The following is a 17,377-nucleotide window of genomic DNA, read 5'->3' on the forward strand; positions in this document are numbered from 1 at the left end:
TCAGTAAGGATACATGGTGAGTGATAATGGATTGTTCAGTCATGTTACATGGGGACTGATAATTCGATGGTCAATATGGATACATGGTGACAGATTAAACAATTATCAGTAAGGCTAAATGGGGACTGATAATACAATGGTAAGTAAGGATAAGTGGGTACTGATAGTACAATGGTCATTAAGCATACATGGAGACCGAGATGACAATGGTAAGTAAGGATACATGGTAACTGATAATGGAATGGTCAGTAAGGATAAATGGGGACTGATAATAAAATGGTCAGTAAGGATAGCTGTTGACTGATAAAACAATGATCAGTAAGCATACATGGGGACTGATAATACAGTGGTCAGTAAGCATACATGGGGACTGATAATACAATGGTAACTAAGGATACATGGGGACTGATAATGCAATTGTCAGTAAGGATACATGTGGAATGATAATAAAGTGGTCAGTAAGGACATATGATGACTTAAAAAAAAGTGATCAAGAAGGATACATGGGACTGATAATATAATGGTTAGAAAGGATACTTGGGTACTGATAATACAATGGTAAGTAAGGATACATGTGGGCTGATAATGGAAAGGTCAGTAATGATACATGGGGACTGATAATATTATGGTCAGTAAGGATACATGTGGTCTGATAATACAATGGTAAATAAGGATACATGGGGTTTGATAATACACTGGTCAGTAAGGATAAACGGGGACTGATAATACATTGGTCAGTAATGATCAATGAGGGACTGATAATACAATGGCCCTTTAGGATACATGCGCTCTGATAAGACAACGAATAGGAAGGATAAATGGGGACTGCAAATACAATGGTCAGTAAGTTTACATTTGCCCTGATTATGCAATGGTCAATAAGGATACATGGTGAGTGATAAATGATTGTTCAGTCGTGTTACATGGGGACTGATAATTCGATGGTCAATATGGATACATGGTGACAGATTAAACAATTATCAGTAAGGATACATGGTGTCTGATAATACAATGGTAAGTAAGGATACACGGGGACTGGTAATTTAATGTTCAGTAAGGATACATGGGGATCGATAAAACAATGGTCAGTAAAGAAAAATGGGGACTGATAATACAATGGGTAAGTAAGGATAAGTGGGTACTGATAGTACAATGGTCATTAAGCATACATGGAGACTGAGATGACAATGGTAAGTAAGGATACATGGTAACTGATAATGGAATGGTCAGTAAGGATAAATGGGGACTGATAATAAAATGGTCAGTAAGGATAGCTGTTGACTGATAAAACAATGACCAGTAAGCATACATGGGGACTGATAATACAGTGGTCAGTAAGCATACATGGGGAGTGATAATACAATGGTAACTAAGGATACATGGGGACTGATAATGCAATTGTCAGTAAGGATACATGTGGAATGATAATAAAGTGGTCAGTAAGGACATATGATGACTAAATAAAAAAAGATCAAGAAGGATACATGGGGCTGATAATATAATGGTTAGAAAGGATACTTGGGTACTGATAATACAATGGTAAGTAAGGATACATGTGGGCTGATAATGGAAAGGTCAGTAATGATACATGGGGACTGATAATATTATGGTCAGTAAGGATACATGGGGTCTGATAATACAATGGTAAGTAAGGATACATGGGGATTGATAATACACTGGTCAGTAAGTATAAATGGGGACTGATAATACATTGGTCAATAATGATACATGGGGAAGGACAATAAATTGTTAATTAAGGATAAATGGGGACTGATAATAAAATTGTAAGTAAGGGTACATGGGGACTGATAATGCAGTGGTCAGTAATGGTAAATTGGGACTGATAATACATTTGATATTTAGGATACATGAGGACTGCTAAGAGAATGAATAGTAAGGATACATGGAGACTGCAAATACCATGGTCATAAAGGCTACATTTGCCCTGATAATACAAAGGTCAGAAAGGATACAGGGGGACTGATAATCCAATGGTCAGTAAGGATACATGCTGACTGATAATGGAGTGGTCAGTCATGATACATGGGGACTGAAAATACAATGGTCAGTAAGGATACATTGGGACTGTAAATACAATGGTCAGTAAGGTTTCATGGTGACTGATAATGGAATAGACAGCCATGATATATGGGGACTGATAATATAATGCTAAGTAAGAATACATGGGGACTGATAATGGAATGGTCAGTAAGGATACATGGGGACTGATAATAAAATGGTCAGTAAGGAAACATGGGGACTGATAATACAATGGTCAAAGTGGATATTTGGGAACTGATAACACAATGTACAGTAAGGATACATTGGGACAGATATTACAATGGTCAGTAAGGATACATGGGGACTGATATTATAATGGTCAGTGAGGATGCATGGCGACTGATAATTCAACGGTCAGTAAGGATACATGGGGACTAATAATACACTGGTCAGTAAGGATATATGGGGACTTATAATACAACGGTAAGCAAGGATATATGGGATTGTCAATACAATGGTAAGTAAGGATACATGGGTACTGATAATACACTGGTCGGTAAGGATACATGGGGACTGATAATAAAATGGTCAGTAATGATACATGGGGAGTGATAATAAAATGCTAGTTAATGATACATGGGAACTGATTTTACAGTGGACAGTAAGGATGCATGGGAACTGATAATAAAATGGTCGGTAAGGATACATGGGGAATGATACTATAATGGTAAAGAGGATACATGGGGACTGATCATACAATGGTCAGTAAGGATACATGGGGACTGATAATACAAAGGTCAGTAAGGATATATGGGGACGGATAATAACAATGTAATTAAGGATACATTGGGACGGATAATACAATGGTCAGTAATGATAAATGGGGACTGATAATACAATGGTGATTTAGGATATATGAGGACTGGTAACACAATGAATAGTAAGAATACATGGCGACTGCAAATACAATGTTCAGTGAGGGTACATTTGGCCTGATAATACAATAGTCAGTAATGATACATTGGGACTGATAATACAATGGCCATTAAGGATATATTGCGACTGATAATACAATGATCAATAATGATACATGGGGACTGATAATACAATGGTCCTGAAGGATATATGGGGATTGTTTATAAAAGAGTCAATAAGGATATATTGGTACTGATATTTCAATGGTCAGTGAGGATACATGGGGACTGACAATACACTGGTCAGTAAGGATACATGGGGACTGATAATACACTGGTCGGTAAGGATACATGGTAAATGATCATACAATGGTAAGAAAGGATACATTGGGACTGATCATACAATGGTCACTAAAAATACATGGGGACTGATAATACAAATGTCAGTAACGATACATGGGGACTGATAATACAATTGTAAATAAGGATAACTGGGGACTGATAATATAATGGTCAGTAATGATACATGGGGACTGATAATACAATGGTCAATTAGGATAAATGATGACTGATAATACAATGAATAGTAAGGATACATGGGGACTGAAATTAAAATTCGCATTAAGTGTACATTTGGCCGTATAATAAAATGGTCAGTGATGATACATTGGGACTGATAATACAATGGCCAGTAAGGATACATGGGGACTGATAATACAATGGCCAGTAAGGATTCATGGGGACTGATAACACAATGGTCAGTAATGATGCTTGATGACTGATAGTACAATGGTAAGTAAGGATACATGGGGACTGATAATAAAATGTCAAGTATGGATACATGGGGTTTGAAAATAAACTGGTCAGTAAGGATACATGGAGACTGATAATACAATTGTCAGTAAGGATATATAGAGATTGATCATACAATGGTAGATATGGAAACATGGGGAATGGTAATACAGTGGCATTAAGGATACATTGGGACTGATAATGGAATCGTCATAAGGACACGGGCGGACTGATAATACAATGGTCATTAAGGATAGATGAAGACTGATAACACAATGGTAAGTAAGGATATATGGGGATTGATAATACAATGGACAGTAATGATACATGGGGACTGATTATATAATGATCAGTAATTGTAAGGAAGGATAACTGGGGACAGATAATATAATGGTCAGTAATGATACATGGGGACTGATAATACAATGGTCAATTAGGATACATGATGACTGATAATACAATGAATAGTAAGGATACATGGGGACTGCAATTACAATTCTCATTAAGGGTACATTTGGCCTTATAATTAAATTGTCAGTTATGATTCATTGGGACTGATAATACAATGGCCAGTAAGGATACCTGGGGACTGTTAATATAATGGCCAGTAAGGATACATGGGGACTGATAATACAATGGTCAGTAATGATGCTTGAGGACTGATAGTACAATGGTAAGTAAGGATACATGGGGACTGATAATACAATGGTAGGTATTGATACATGGGGACTGATAATACAACGGCATTAAGGATATATTGGGTCTGATAATGGAATCGTCATAAGGACACGGGCGGACTGATAATACAGTGGTCAGTAAGGATAGATGAGGACTGATAATACAATGGTAAGTAAGGATGCATGGGGACTGATAATACAATGGACAGTAATGATACATGGGGACTGATAATACAATGGTCAGTAAGAATGCATGAGGACTGATAATCCAATGATTAGTATGGATATATGGAGACTGATAATATAATGATCAGTAAGGATACATGGGGACTGAAAATACAATGGTCCGTAATGATACATGGGGACTGAAAATATAGCAGTCAGTAAGTGTGCATTGGGACAAATAATACAATGGTCAGTAAGTATAAATGGGGGCTGATAATTCAATGGTCCGTAAGGATATATTGAGGCTGATTATACAATAGGCAGTATTGGATGCATGGGTACAGATAATAGAATGGTCAGTAAGGACACATGGGGAAAGATATTAAAATGGTAATTAAGGATAGATGGGGACTGAGAATGGAATGGTCAGTAAGGAGATATCTGGACTAATAATACAATGATCAGTAAGGATACATGTGGACTGGTAAAATAATGATCAGTAAAGATAGATGGGGACTTACAATACAGTGGTCAGTAAGGATACATGTGGACTGATAAAACAATTATTAGTAAGGATACATAGGGGTGTTGGAGTCGCTGGAAATCAACAGGCTCTGAGACTTTTGTTGCAGCAAAGGCAAACGCTTGTTACTTTATTCACTCTCCATGAGGACTGAGGTTCTCAGCTTCCTTGCAGGGCTATGACGTCATCACGCTCCCGACGGATGACGTCATCACGCAACCGACGCTCTTAAAGGGACCCTGCCCCTATAACCCACGCAAGTCCGTGCATATAAAAACTTTGACTGTACATAGTGAATTGTGTTTAAGCACATATATCCACGTTGGCTATACATTCTGAATTGTGTTATTGTCCCTATGTGGTCTCCGCCACATACATCCCCGCAGAATTCACTTGCACTGGCAATGTCAGTTGTTGGGGGTGGTGGATCACACGGTTGGAATGGCTCCTCAATTCTGTGGTGGGGACCGGGGGATTTGTCGGAGGGACCTCGTGCGCTCGCTGGTGGACTGAGGGTGCAGAAACCGGAGATCGGCCCTGCCTCGGGGGCTGTGCCAAGTCAACGGGTCGGTCCAGATCCAGGTGGGCCGGCTTAAGACGGTCCACAGAAATGCAGCCCGGCTTACCGCCGAAATCCACTACGGGGGTCTTGTCCCCGGTTTCCAGGACAAAGAATGGTCCATTGTAGGGTGGATGAAGAGGTCCCAGGTGGGCATCATGGCGGATGAAAACGTACTCCGACGGACGGGTGTCGAGCAGAACGTGGGACTGTGGGAGGCCGTGCTGCGATGTGGGTACCAGTGTGAAAAACTTGGCGTTGTCCAGAAGGTCGGACCACTGACGGGCTGTGGACCAAGGTTCTGTTGCGTTGGGGATGACATCCTCGGGAACCTGCAGCAGCTGTCCATAGATGAGCTCGGCGGATGAGGACTGGAGGACCTCCTTGGGGGCAGTCCTGAGTCCCAGCAGGACCCACGGGAGTCCGCCGATCCAACTGTCATCCCAGAGGCTGGCCCGGAGCACGGCCTTCATGGAGCAATGAAACCGTTCTCACAGTCTGTTAGCCTGAAGGTGGTATGCTGTGGTGCGGTGGAGTCTCAACCCGAGGCCTCGGGCGACAGCGTTCCAGAGCTCTGACGTGAACTGGGGCCCCCGGTCAGAGGAAATGTCAGATGGGGCACTGAACCAGGTGACCCAAGTGCTGATGAATGCCCGAGCCACATCGGCGGACGTCGTTGAAGAGAGCGGGACTGCTTCTGGCCATCGGGTGATTCTGTCGACCATTGTGAGGAGGTGGGTGAACCCGCGGGAGGGCGGCAGGGGCCCCACCAGATCCACATTAACATGGTCGAGCCGCCTATCGGGCACCGCGAAAGGCGCCAACGGGACCTTATTATGGCGATGCACTTTCGAGCGTTGGGAATCCACACAAGTGCTGGCCCAGCCGTGAATGTCCTTCCTGAGCCCATGCCAGAAGAACTTAGCCACCAAAAGCTTCTGTGACGGCTTCCTGCCCGAGTGGGAAAGATTATGGATGGCTTCGAAAACTTGCCATCTCCACCCACTGGGCACGACAGGATGTGGCTGCCCAACGGAGACGTCACACAGGAGTGTGGTGCCGGCATCGTCGAATGCGACGTCCGCTAGTTGAAGGCCCTTGACTCCCGTCCTGTGCGCCTGGACATCCGGGTCGGAGGCCTGGTCGGCCGCCATGCGGGTGTAGTCGACGCGGAGGTGTATGGCACTGGCGACGGATCGGGAGATACAGTCGGTGATGGGGTAGCCCTTCCCAGCCACATGCTGGATGTCCGTTGTAAACTCTGAGATAAAGGCCAGCTGGCATTGCTGATGGGTCGACCACGGCTTGGAAGCTTTGGAAATGGCAAAGTTCAATGGTTTGTGGTCCACGAACGCTGTGAACGGGGGAGACTCCAGTAGGAAACAGAAGTGTCGGGCAGCACTGTAGAGGCCGAGAATCACGTGATCGAAGGTGCTGTAATTCTGCTCGTTGTGGTGGAGCTGCCGGCTGAAGAAGGCAGGCGGCTGCCAGGCGCCTTTGACACACTGTTTGTGGACGGCGCTGACCGCATAGTTCGGGGCATCGGTGGTGAGAGCGATCGGCGCATCAGGCAACGGATGCTCCAGCATGGTTGCGTTAGCCAAGGCCCTTTTTGTGTCCATGAAAGAATTGGCCATCTCTTCGCACCAGTTGATGGCGAGCTTGTCGGGCTTGCCTTTGAGGGCCTCATAAAGGAGCTGCATAAGCTGGGCTGCTCGGGGGATGAAGCGATGGTAAAAGTTCACCATGCCCAAAAACTCCTGCAGGGCATTCATGGTGAGGGGTCGCGGGAAGTCCATCATGGCCTCCACTATCGATGGCAGTGGCATCACCCCTTCCTTCGTGATGCGGTGCCCGAGAAAGTCGATCGAGGAGAGCCCGTACTGGCACTTGGCTGGGTTGATGATTAGGCCGTGCTGGCTGAGGCATTGGAAGAGAGTCCGAAGGTGCAACACATGCTCCATCCTGGAGGCGCTGGCAAAGAGGATGTTATCCAGGTATACGAACAGGAATGTCAGGTCCTGTAACACGGTGTCCATTAGGCGTTGAAAAGCCTGGATGGCGTTTTTGAGGCTGAATGCCATGTGGAGGAATTCGCACAGCCAGAACGGGGTGATCACCGCGGTTTTCGGGACATCCTCCGGCCGGACAAAGACCTGGTGGTAACCCCGGAGTAGGTCCACATTCGAGAATACCACTTTCCCGGCCAGGCTGGCGGAAAAGTCATGGATATGTGGAATCGGCTAGTGGTCGGGGTCGCAGCATTGTTAAGGTACCGGTAATCACCACACGGGCACCATCCGCTGCCTGCTTTCGGCGCGATGTGGAGGGGCAAGGCCCATGCAATGTTCGACCGGCGGATGATGCCGAGGCGCTCCATGGTGTCGAACTCGGCTTTAGCGAAGACGTGTTTCCCTAGGTCGAGGCGCCGAGCGCGGGCATAGACAGGCGGACTGTTGGTCGAGATGTGGTATTCTACCCCATGTTTGGTGGCGGCGGACGAAAATGTGGGCTTCGTGAGGGCCGGAAACTCGGCAAGGAGGCGTGAAAACTCGTCGGAGGCCGAGAGTGCGCTGGACAACTTTGTCATGCTGGACCCACTGATGGAGCATGGGAGCGAGCTGAAAGTCTCAGCGTTGATGAGACATCGGTTCTTGACGTCCATTAAAAGGCCATTGGCACAGTGGAAGTCAGTGCCGAGAAGGCGGGTGGACACTTTTGCCATGACAAAGTGCCAGGTGAACCGCTGCCTGCCAAAACAAAGTGCCACCCTCCATTTCCCGAAGGTGCGGATGGAACAGCCATTGGTGGCTTCGAGGACGGGGCCGTGGTTCCCCTCTTGCAGGTCTATGGTTGACGTGGGCAGGACATTCACCTGGGCACCCGTATCACAAAGAAAACGACGTCTGGAGTCGGTATCCATATAAATAACAAACTGCCTGAAGGGCCGACAGCCAAAGCAGCTGACGAGTGGTCTTTCATTTGATTCGACGCAGGAAAACTGCACGGGGGCAGGCACTACCTGGTTTTGGGGCTGAACAGCGTGTAGTAGAAGCAGATGCTTGAGGGCTGCCGGTGTTGGGCTTTATCGGTGGGGACAGGACTCCGCATGGCCGCACAGAACTGTTGCCCGGCCAGGTCACGGAAATCGGTAATGGAAGGGATGGCTAAAGCCGACCGTATCTGACCTGGCAGCTGTTGAAGGAACAGTTCCCTGAAGAGGAAGCATGGCCTGTGTGTGCCCAGGAGGGCCAGCATGTGGTCCATCAGCTCTGAGGACTTGGAGTCGCCAACCCCGGGTAGCGAGAGAAGCCGGCGTGCTCAGCTTCGGTGAGTCCAAAAGTTTCTAAGAGGTTCGTTTTCAGCATTTCGAATTTGTTGAGCTCTGGGGAGTTCTCGAGCAGGCTCATGACTCTGGCCGTGGTGGAGCTGCTGAGAGCAGAGGCGACATAGTAGCACCTTGTGTCATCCGCGGTGATGTCCCGGAGTGTAAATTGAGCCTCAGCCTGGGTGAACCAAGTGACAGCCTTTCATTCCCAAAAGTCAGGTAATTTGATGGAAATGGCCTTCCTCGCCATTTCGGATGCGGTCTTTGGAATCGTCCAAAGGAGCAGCGGGGTCACCAGTGTTGGAGTCGCTAGAAATCAACAGTCCCTGAGACTCTTCTTGCAGCAAAGGCAGAACGCGTGTTACTTTATTCAATCTCCATGAGGACTGAGGTTCACAGCCTCGTTGCAGGGCTATGACGTCATCACGCTACAGACAAACGATGTCAACGCGCTAGCGACGCTCTTAAATGGACCCTGCCCCGATAACCCGACCAAGCATGTACATATAACAACATTGGCTATACATAGTGAATTGTGTTTAGGTACTTATAACCACATTGGCTATACATTCTGAATTGTGTTATTGACCCTATGTGGTCTCTGCCACAGGGGCTTATAATACAATGGTCAGTAAAGATATATTGGGACTGATAATACAACGGTCAGTCGTGATTCATGGGGACCGACAATACAATGGTCAATAAGGAAACATGAGGACTTATAATCCAATGATCAGTATTGATACATGGGGACTGATAATTCAATGGTCAGTAAGGATATATGGGGACTGATAATACAATGGTCAGTAAGGATACATGGGGACAGATAATACAGTGGTCAGTAAGGATACATGGGGACTGATAATTCAATGGTCAGCAATGATACATGGGGACTGATAATACAATAGTCAGTAATGATATTTGGGTGCAGGTAACGGAAAATATCAGTAAGGATACAAGGGGACTGATAACACAATGGTCAGTAAGGATACATGGGGACAGATAATAACATGGTAATTAAGGATAGATGGGGACTGACATTTGAAAGGTTAGTAAGGATACATTTTGGACTGATAATACAATGATCAGTAAAGATCCATGGTGACTGGTAATATGGTCAGTAAGGATACATGGGGAATGATAAAACAACGATCAGTAAGGATAAATGGGGACTAATAATGCAATGGTAATTAAGAATACATGGGGGCTGATAATAAAATGTACAGTAAGGCTATATTGGGACAGATATTACAATTGTCAGTAAGAATAAAAGGGGACTCATTACACAATGGTCAGTGAGGCTACCTGGTGACTGATAACACAATGGACAGTAGGGATAAATGGGGACTGATAATACAATGGTCAGTAAGGATATACAGGGACTGAAAATACAATGGTAAGTAAGGATACATGTGGACAAATAATGCAATGGTCAATATGGATACATGGGTCGGATAATGCAATGGTAGTTAAGGGGGCATGGGGACCGATAATACAATGGTAATTAAGGATACATGGGGGCTGATTATACAATGGTCAGTAAGAATATATGGGGACGGATAATCCAATGGTAGGTAAGGATACATGGCGACAGATAATACTATGTTCATTAAGGATACATGGGGACTGATAATACAATGGTAATTAAGGATATATGGGGACTGATAATGAAATCATCATAAAGATACATGCGGACTGATAATACAATGTTCAGTAAGGATATCTGGGGATGTGGTAAAACCACCAATGAACTCCTGTACAAATGATTAACTGTATTTAAAGCAATGTTACAGCACCTATGTCCGTTTGCTGAGTGCAAACAAGCTTTCTGTTAAAACCCTGAAACAACGCGATGCCGTCATCACGTTGGTCAGGTGGTGCCTCGAGTGGTGGGAAAGGTGATGACGTCATGACTTCAGATGTGGGAGGTTCTGAGTTCAGACCTCGTGGACCAAGCTACTGTATAGACCTGTTTGCTGTTGCTCCTGCATATTTTTGTTTTGCTCACAAGTTTAATTAAATTCGGTTAATTTACTGAACTGACTCGACCTCAGTGTTTTAGATAGGAATCCGTTGAATCCTACAGGGACAGATAATACAAAGGTAAGTAAGGATACCTGGGGACTGAAAATATAATGATCAGTAAGGATACATGGAGACTCATAATACAATGGTCAGTAAGGATATATAGGGACTGATAATACAATGGTCAGTAATGATAGAAACATAGAAACATAGAAGATCGGAGCAGCAGTAGGCCATTCGGCCCCTCGGGCCTGCTCCGCCATTCAATGCGATCATGGCTTATCATCCAAATTCAGTACCCGGTTCCTGCTTACTCCCCATACCCCTTGATCCGTTTAGCCTTGAGAAATATACCCAAACCCTTCTTGATTATATTTAATGAATTGGCCTCTACTGCCTTCTGTGGTAGAGAATTCCACAAGTTCACCACTCTCTGGGTGAAGAAATTCCTCCGCATTTCTGTCCTAAATGCCCTACCCCGTATCCTTAGACTGTGACCCCTGGTTCTGGACTCTGCGACAATCGGGAACATTGTTCCTGCATCTAGTCTGTCCAGTCCTGTCAGAATTTTTATAAGTTTCAAGGAGACCCCCTCTCATTCTTCTAAACTCCAGTGAGCACAAGCCCAATCGACCCAATCTCTCCTCATACGTCATTCCTGCCATCCCAGGTATCAGCCTGGTGAATCTTCGCTGAACTCCTTCCAATCAAGAACATCCTTCCTCAGATAAGGCGACCAAAACTGCACACAATACTCAAGATGTGGTCTCACCAAGGCTCTGTACAACTGCAGCAAGACATCATTGTTCCTGCACACAAACCCTCTCGCTACGAAGGCCAACATACCATTTGCCTTCTTAAATGCCTGCTGCACCTGCATGCTTACCTTCAGCGACTGGTGCACAAGGACACCCAGGTCTCGTTGCAATTCCCCTTCTCCTAATCTACTGCCATTCAGATAACAATCTGCCTTCCTGCTATTGCTACCAACGTGGATAACCTCACTTTTATCCAGGTTATATTGCATCTGCCATTCTTCTGCGCAATCACACAACCTGTCCAAATCGTACTGGAGTTTCTCGGCATCCTCCTCACAGCACACACGCCCACTCAGCTTTGTCTCGTCTGCAAATTTGGAGATATTACATCTTGTTCCCTTGTCTAGATCATTAATATATATTGTGAATAGTTCGGGTCGAAGGTCCGATCCCTGCGTTACCCCACTAGTCACTGCCTGCCACTAGGGCAAAGACCATTTATTCCAACTGTTTGCTTTCTGTCTGCCAACCTGTTCTCTATCCACCTCAGTACCTTGCCCACAATCCCATGTGCCTTAACATTACACGATAATCTCTTATGTGGGACCTTATCGAAAGACTTCTGAAATTTCAAATACACCACATCCACTGCTTCTCCCTTATCTATTTTAACAGTTACATCCTCAAATAATTCCAGTTGATTAGTCATGCGCGATTTACCCTTTCTAAATCCATGTTGAATTTGTCCGATCCTGCCACTGTTTTCCAAGTGCTCTGCTATTACATCTTTTATGATTGACTCTAGCATTTTCCCCACTACCGATGTAATTCGACATTTTCTCTCTACCAACTTTTTAAATAGTGGGGAAACATTAGCTACTCTCCAATCCATAGGTACTGTTCCAGATTCCATCGAATGTTGGAAGATGATCAGCAATGCATCTACTATTTCTAGGGCCACTTCCTTAAGTGCCCTAGGATGTAGAATATCAGGCCCTGGGGATTTATTGGCCTTAAATCCCATCAATTTCCTTAAAACCATTTACCTACAAATACTGATTTCTTTCAGTTTCTCCCTTTCATCAGACCGTATATTCCCTGACATCTCTGGGAGCTTATTTGCGTCCTCCTTTGTGAAGACAGAACCAAAATACGTATTTAATTGGTCTGCCATTTCTTTGTTCCCCATTATACATTCCCCTGATTCTGACTTCAAGGGACCTACGCTTGACTTCAACAATCTTTTTCTCTTCACAAATCCTTAAATGCTTTTACAGTCAGTTTTTATGTTCTCTGCAAGATTAGTCTAATATTCTATTTTCCCCTTCTTAATTAATCTCTTTGTCCTCCTTTGTTGAATCCTAAACTGCTCCCAATCCTCAGGTTTATTGCTTTTTCTCGCCAATTTATATGTCCTCTCCTTGGATCTTATGCTATCCCCAATTTCCCTTGTTAGCCACGGTTGAGTCACCTTTTTTGTTTTATTTTTATGCCAAACTGTGATGAACAGATTCTGTAGTTCATCCATGCGGTCTTTTAATGTTTGCCATTGCCTATCCACCGTCAACACTTTGAGTGACATTCCCCATCAATCCTATCCAACTCACGCCTCAGACCATATTAGTTTCCTTTGTTTAAATTCAGGACCTTAGTCTCTGAGTCAACAACTTCTTCTCCATCTTAATGAAGAATTATATCATATTATGATCGCTCCGACCCAAGGGGCCTCGCACAACAAGATTGTTAATTAATCCTTTGTCGTTAAATAATGCCCAATCTAAGATGGCCTGATCTCTGGTTGGTTCCTCGACATATTGGTCCAGGAAACCATCCTGTAAAAACTCCAGGAATTCCTCCTGCACAATATTGTTACGAATTTGGTTAGCCCAATTTATATGTAGTTAAAAGTCACCCATGATGACTGTTCTGCCCTTATTGCACGCTTCTCCAATTTCCCATTTAATGCCATCCCCAAACTCTGCATTACTGTTTGGAGGTCTATATACCACTCCCACTAATGTTTTCTGCCCCTTTGGTATTTCTCAGTTCTACCCATACGGATTCCACATTATCAGAACAAATATCCTTCCTTACAATTGTGTTAATCCCTTCTTTAACCAGCAATGCTACCCCACCTCCCTTTCCTTTTTGCCTATCTTTCCTGAATATTGAATACCCCTGGATGTTGAGTTCCCAGCCTTGGCCATCCTGCAGCCATGTTTCTGTAATCCCAATCAAATCATAATCGTTTACCTCTACTTGCGCAGCTAATTCATTCACCAAATTACGAATGCTCCTCGCATTAAGACACAAAGCCATCAGGTTAGTTTTATTAACGCTCTTAGACCTGTTAGAATTATTATTTACTGTGGCCATGTTTGATTTAAACTGTTGATTTCTCTGACTGCCACTTTTGTTTTTCTCCTTCCTATCTTTTGCTTTTATCCTTGTTTCCCTTTCCTCTGTCCCCCTGCTCAGGTTCCCAACCCCCTGCCATTTTAGTTGAAACCCTTACCGAGAGCACTAGCAAACACTCCCCCTAGGACACCTGTCCCGGCCCTGCCCAGGTGCAAAACGTCTGTTTTGAACTGGTCCCACCTCCCCCAGAACAGGTTCCAATGTCCCAGGAATCCCTCCCCCTCACACCATTCGTCTAGCCACATATTCATCTGAAATATCCTTCTATTTCTACTCTGACAAGCACGTGGCACTTGTATCAATCCTGAGATTACTACCTTTGAGGTCCTATTTTTTAATTTACCTCCTAACTCTCTATATTCAGCATTTAGGACCTCATCCCGTTTTACCTATATCGTTGGTACCTATACGCACCACGACAACTGGCATTTCACCCTCCCCTTCCAAAAAGTTCTGCAGCCGCTCTGAGATATCCTTGATACTTGCACCAGGGAGGCAACACACCATCCAGGAGTCACGTCTGTGGCCACAGAAAAGACACATGGGGACTGGTAATACAATGGTAAGTAAGGATACACGGGGACAGATAATGCAATGGTAAATAAGGATACACGGGGTCTGATAATACAATGGTAATTAAGGATACATGGGGACTGATAATGGAATCATCATAAAGATACATGCAGACTGATAATACAATGGACAGTAAGGATATATGGGGAGAGATAATACATTGGTAAGTAAGGATTCATGGGGACTGATAATGGAATGCTCAGTAAGGATACATGGGGACTGATATTGAAATGGTCAGTAAGGATACATGGGGACTGGTAAAACAATGGTCGGTAAGGATACATGGCGACTGATAATACAATGATCAGTAAGGATACATGGGTACTGATAATACAATGGTAATTAAGGATACATGGGGACTGATAATACAATGGTCAGTAAGGAAATATTGGGACAGATATTACAATTGTCAGGATGATTAATTGGGGACTGATTATACAATGGTCAGTAATGATATATGGGGACAGATAATACAATCGTTAGTAAGCCTAAATGGGAACTGATAATGGAATTGTCAGTAAGGGTCAATGGGGATTGATAATACAATGGTCAGTGAGGATGCATGGTGACTGATAACACAATGGTCAGTAAGGGTACATGGGGACTGATAATACAATGGTCAGTCAGGATACATGGGGACAGGTAATAAAATGTTCGGTAAGGATACATGGGGACTGATAATACAATGGTCAGTAAGGATACATGGGGACTGATAATACAATGGTCAGTAATGAGTCATTGGGACTGATAATGCAATGGTCATTTAGGATACATGAGGACAGATAATACATTGGTCAGAAAGGATACTTGGGGACTGCAAATACAATGGCCAGTAAGGTAACATTTGGCCTCATAATACAATGGTCAGTAATGATACATTGAACTGAAAATACAATGGCCAGTAAGAATGCAAGGTGACTGATAATACAATGGTCAGAAATGATAATTGGGGACTGATAAAGCAAAGTTAATTAACGATATATGGGGACTGATAATACAATGGTAATTAAGGAGACATGGGGACTGAAAATAAAATGTTCAGTAAGGATACATGGGGACCGATAATACAATGTTCAGTAAGGATACATCGGGACTGATAATAAAATGCTCAGTAATGATTCACGGGCACTGATATTAGAATGGTCAATACGGCTGCATGGGGACTGATAATAAAATGGTCAGTAAGGACACTTGGGGACTAATAATACAACGGTATGTAAGGATGCATGGGGGCTGACAATACACTAGTCAGGAAGGATACTTGGGGACTAATAATAAAATCGCCAGTAAGGAAACATTGGGACTGATATTACAGTGGTCAGCAAGGACACATCGGGACTGACAATAAAATGGTCAGTAAGGATACATGGGGACTGATAATAGAATCGTCAGTATGGATACATGTGGACTGATAATACAATTTTCAGTGAGGATATATGGGGACTGATAATAGAATCGTCAGTATGGATACATGTGGACTGATAATACAATTTTCAGTAAGGATATATGGGGACTGATAATAAAATTATCAGTAAGGATACATTGGGACTGATAATGAAATGGTCAGTAAGGTGGTCAGTAACGATACATTGTGACAGATAATACATTGGTCAGTAAGGATACATGGTAACTGATAATACAAGGTACAGTAAGGATTCATTGGGATAGATATTGCAAATGTCAGTAAGAATATATGGGGACTGATAATGAAATGGTCAGTAAGGATATATGGGGACTGTTAATACAATGGTCAGTGAGGATGCATGAGGACTGATAACACAATGGTCAGTAAGGATACCTGGGGACTGATAATACAATGATCAGTGAGGCTAAATGGGGACTGATAACAGAATGGTCAGTAAGGATGCATGGGGACTGATAATACAATCAACAGTAAGGATACTTGGGGACTAATAAAACAACGATAATAAGGATGCATGGGGACTGATAATAAAATGATCCGTAAGGATACATGGGGACTGATAATAAAATGGTAAGTAAGAATACAAGGTGTTTGAAAATACAATGGTCAGTAAGGATACATGGGGACTGGTAATCGAATAATCAGTATGGATACATGGGGATGGATAATACAATGGCAATTAAGGATGCAAGCGGACTGATAATACAATTGTCAGTAAGGATATATGGGGTCTGATAATACAATGGTAAGAAAGGATACATGGGGTCTGATACTACAAATGTCAGTAAGGATAAATGTGGACTGATAATAAATTGTAAGTAAGGATACTTTGTTACTGATAATATAATGGTCAGCAATGATAAATTGGGACTGATAATACAATGTTCAATTCGGAGACATGATGACTGCTAAAAAAATGAATGGTAATGATACATGGTGACTGCAATTACATTTCTCATTAAGGGTACATTTGGCCTACAATACAATGGTCAATAATGATACATTGGGACTGATAATACAATGGCCAGTAAGGATGCTTGGGGAGTAATAATACAATGGTATGTAAGGATACATGAGGTCTGATAATTCACTGGTCAGGAAGGATACATGGGATCTGATTATACAATGGAAATTAAAGATACATGGGGACTCATAATACAATGGTCAGTGAGGATTCATGGGGACTGATAATACAAATGTCAGTAAGGGTAAATGGGGACT

This window comes from Somniosus microcephalus, chromosome 4 (genome assembly GCF_052327205.1).
Source record: "Somniosus microcephalus isolate GS21.2 chromosome 4, FLI_Smic_1.0, whole genome shotgun sequence".
Lineage (NCBI taxonomy): Eukaryota > Metazoa > Chordata > Chondrichthyes > Squaliformes > Somniosidae > Somniosus > Somniosus microcephalus.